This window comes from Pinus tabuliformis, chromosome J, assembly GCF_031772625.1.
Source record: "Pinus tabuliformis cultivar Carrire ecotype Pingquan chromosome J, CPIR1, whole genome shotgun sequence".
NCBI classification, from domain to species: Eukaryota; Viridiplantae; Streptophyta; class Pinopsida; order Pinales; family Pinaceae; genus Pinus; species Pinus tabuliformis.
The window spans coordinates 36,763,586-36,768,129 of NC_142295.1; the positions used below are offsets into that span (position 1 = coordinate 36,763,586).

The window sequence follows — 4,544 nt, forward strand, 5'->3', positions numbered from 1 at the left end:
ACACAAGGCAAGGCTGGTTGTCAAGGGATACAAGCAGCAATATGGGAGAGATTATGAGGAAACTTTCGCACCGGTTGCAAGAATGGAAACCGTGAGAGCAGTGTTGTCCATAGCAGCACAAAACAAATGGAAAGTTTACCAAATGGATGTGAAGTCGGCATTCCTAAATGGAATGTTAAAGGAGGAGGTTTACATTGAACGGCCACTAGGCTATGAGAAGAAAGGCCAAGAGCACAAAGTGTGCAGATTGAAGAAAGCTCTTTATGGGCTGAAGCAAGTGCCAAGAGCGTGGTACAGTAGAATAGACTCCTATCTACTGGAAAATGAATTTGACAAATGTGAGGGAGAACCCACAGTCTACATCAAAGAAAAGGATGGCAAGATTTTAATTGTTGTCTTGTATGTTGATGATGTTATTTTTACAGGTAATGATGACTACCTCATTGAAAACTTCAAATCAGTCATGAAAGAAGAATTTGAGATGACTGACATGGGTTTGCTAAGATACTTCTTGGGAATAGAAGTAGATCAAAATGAAAAAGGAATTTTTATCTCTCAAGCAAGATATGTAAATGAAGTGTTGAGCAGGTTTAATATGCAAGAGTGCAAAGCAGTAATCACTCCCACGGTAATGGGATTAAAACTCAGCAAAGAGGACAACAGCAAGGATTTTGATCCTAGCTTGTACAAGAGCATAGTTGGCAGCCTTATGTATTTGACTGCAACTAGGCCTGACATAATGTATGCTGTTAGTTTGATTTCCAGATTCATGGAGAGACCAAAAGAGGCACATTGGCAGGCAGCAAAAAGAATTCTGAGTTATGTCAAAGGTACAAAAAGATTTGGAATTTTGTATACCTTTCAAGAAAGTTCAGATTTAGTTGGATACACTGATAGTGATTGGGCTGGAAGTGTGGATGATCAGAAAAGCACATCCGGTTACGTTTTTCACATGGGTTCAGGAGCAATTTTAGGGGCTTCCAAGAAACAGCCGATCGTGGCGTTGTCTACAGCAGAAGCAGAATACGTGGCAGCTACAGCAGCAGCATGTCAAGCAGTGTGGATGAGAAGAATGTTGAGGAGCTTAGGCCAAGAGCAGGCAACAACAACAGTGATTTTCTGCGACAATAGCTCAGCTATTGCATTGTCCAAGAATTCTGTGTTTCACAAGCGAACGAAACACATTGATACAAGGTTTCACTACATCAGAGGATTGGTGAACAATGGAGAAATCAGTTTACAACATTGCAGCACTCAGGAACAAGTAGCAGACATTCTGACAAAGTCATTGGATCAGAAGAGCTTTGAAGTTTTAAGGAAGCGTCTGGGTATGATTGATAACCCAGCAGTTGAAATTAAAGGGGAGTGTTGAAATTGTAATTTCAACTGAAGCAAAAATTAAACAACAGCATCAAACTGTTTTTCCTTATCCTTGCGATGCGATGAGATCGCAGATCGCAAATCGCAAGTATGCTTGGAGCCTCCGTGTTCACTTGATTTCCCCAATTGCGATGGTGCGATGCGATGCGATCCGATCGCATATAGCAGATCGCACCATATGTGTGTGCTCCAATTTTGTGTTCCGACCAAATGGGATTCCGCAATGCGATTTAAATGAAGTCAATGGTTGAAGTACAGGCCAGCATTAAATGAAATTTTACGTGAAGTAAAAGTTTTACTTACCGCCAGTAAATGTCAGTAAAACAGTAAATGCAATTTACTGTGGGTTGGTAAGTTTTGATGAAATTTTTAATTTTGTTTCAGCGGGAGTATGGGCACAAGTAAAGGCTGGTAAAAACATTTAATTCTATTGTTTTACGGAAGCATGGCAAGTGAAAACTGATGTAAGTTCTTTTGTTTTGTTTTATTGTCATATATATATGTAATGTTCCTGTATTCGATGTAGTATGTATTGTAACCCACGCAACAGCGTGAAGAAAAGTTTTTTTTTGCAAAGAAGGCACAGCAGTGCAGAGGTGAAGTAAATTGTAATTGAAAGGGATGCACAACAGTGTGATGTAAAGAAGGAGCACGCAACAGCAGTGAATGAAACAAGTAGTAAATGTAAATGTAAAGTTTTCTTTAAACAGTGAATGTAAAAGAGATCTTTACACACAGCAGTGTAAAATCTCAGGAGAAGACAGAGTAATTCCTTTTGTTAAATGTTCTTGGTGAATCCCTCTGAGAGAGAGGAAGAAGTTTGTAACAGCAGTTACTTTTATTAATGAATAGAAATTTGTTTGTGTGTGAAATCTCTGTCTGCTGCAAATAATTTTTTTTTAAGTTTCCGCTGTGTTAAAGATCCTGTGTTTGTAACAGAGCATTGTCTCTGTGTTCTGTGATTTTGTTTTTGGGATTTTGACAGAAAAATCCCCAACATAATAGATCCTAGAACGAAAAATGCACAATTAATGAGTGAATCCAAGTAAATGTAACTTATTAGTAAGTATTTTTTTTTCTTACAAAAAAAATAGAATGACTGTAGGATAATACTGAGAATAATAAGGGTCGACTTTAAGAATTGTCTTTAAGAATTACACACAAATGTTCTGTAACAAGAGTTGGCTTTGACGGAACAAACCGAAACCAGGTCAATGATACATCCGATGTCAAACGAACAGACTCTTCTCAAATTACAAATTTGCATTTCCTCCTCACTGTCTCTTGGACAATTTGCTGAATAGGCTTTGAAATTGATCTCCTCCTCACTCCTCATTTCGGCGCTTGCATACTGAAAAATCATAATTGGCCAATAAATCTAGCCATTGATTACAGAACTTTTTTCACACGCATTTCTGTATTATTTTCTTTAGTAGAGTACTGAAACGAAATACTTATGTGGAGCATGAAATCCATACCATGGAGAAGATCGATCAAGATCAACAACAGGGATTTTAAAAAATTTGAAATAATTATAAATGGTAGAGAAAGTGTATACACCAAAGAATGGACAACCTCAGTTGACCATAAGTTGTCCAGGGCAGAGGAAATTGGAGAAGCTCATGTCGATTCCACTCGGTGTGAGTGGCGATGTTGTCATTCTCCCATATAAAATCTCATCCACCATATCCTTCGACATCATGTCGTTCTCCCTCGTAATTTCTTCCACTTTCAGCCGACACTCTCTGCCAGAGTCGACTTCAGCACTGGCATTGCATTCCCTCTTCTTGGTGGTGAGATTTTTAAGAAAAATTTTGCCATTACTCTTTGGCTTCTCTACACTACTACATGTGTTATCGCTCCCTGAAGCAACCTGGAGCGGGGAATTAAGCAAAGCCTTAGAACCCCGCATCTTGTAAGTGACACGGTCGTAGGCGAAAGCCGCCTCCTCCGCGGTATTGAAGGTGCCAAGCCAAACTCTAGCCCCCAGCCTTACAGAGTCCCTTATCTCCGTTGCGAACTTTCCCCACAGCAGCTGCCGCACGCCCCTGTAATGCCTACCAACGTTCTTCTTCTTTGCCACAGGCTACTGTGTTCGCGTTTCTTGAGGGACATCGGCCTCTTTCTTGACTGGAAATTTTTCGGCCTCTTTCTTGATGGTAAAAACATCGACTTCCTACTCCGTTTCCATCGTTGTCTCCTACTTGGGCATTACAGGCATCCATCCCTCGTTGGCGGCCTCTTTGAGAATCCCGTACAAGACCATGTCCTCCGAATCGTTTTCGTTTAACGGCAGCTTTGCCCAGGCGGCGGATAAGCAAGGGCTCAGAGACAGAGGTGTAACGCCAAGGGAATTTCTGCATCCCCAGTCGACGAAGAATTTCTCCCAGCCCAAAGATTCAAGTCGGGGAACGGAAACAGAGAGCGAAGAATGGGAGGGCTTAACGGCCGGTGATGGAATTTTCGTCTCCGTTTCCATTTCCCATCCATTGTCGTCGATGGATTCGCATGCCAGTGCACTCTGGATGAAGCTCTCTACTTCCGGGCTTGAGTTTCTGTTATAAGAGGGGATATTTCCCGTCATCACATAGAAGGATGATTCTTCATCTTTGACTTCGAAATCTTCGAGTAAATGGCTCCGGATTCGATCCAAGACGCTCATTTATATACAGAGTTCTCGTTCTTGTTTTGTGCTATAAATTGCCATCCACGAAGCATGAAATCGAAATCGAAATCGAAAGCCTAGCGATTTGAGAACTTCTTGTTTAATTCTGATGGGTATTTATCAGTTTTTGTATGGCACTTTCATGCCGAATAAAAGAAATTGAGGGTGGAAACTTCAGAGTGGGTGGTGCTTCAAAAATTTATCCATCCAGCTGTGGAAACTTCACGTAAAGTAGCGGTGTTGATTAATAATTTATTTTCCTCTTTTTGACTTGTCATGTGTCTTTTATGGTTATCCGCGCCACTACGAGTCATTCTTCGTCATCATGTGGCCCTACGATAGGCCCGATGTATTTTTAAGATCACTTTAATGTATGGTCTCTGATGTTAAAATTCATTCTGTGTTTATTAAAATTATAGGTTGATACGATTTTGGATTTATTACGAAGTAATTTTGAATTTAATAAAGAAAGATTTATACCATATATAGTATATTTTTA

The 4,544-nt window shown here is 40.2% G+C and overlaps 1 pseudogene; it reads right to left on the reverse strand.

The window, feature by feature from the left end:
• Positions 1-2,956: 2,956 nt before the first annotated feature.
• Positions 2,957-4,087, reverse strand: LOC149225317 (ethylene-responsive transcription factor 1A-like; annotated as a pseudogene).
• Positions 4,088-4,544: the final 457 nt, after the last annotated feature.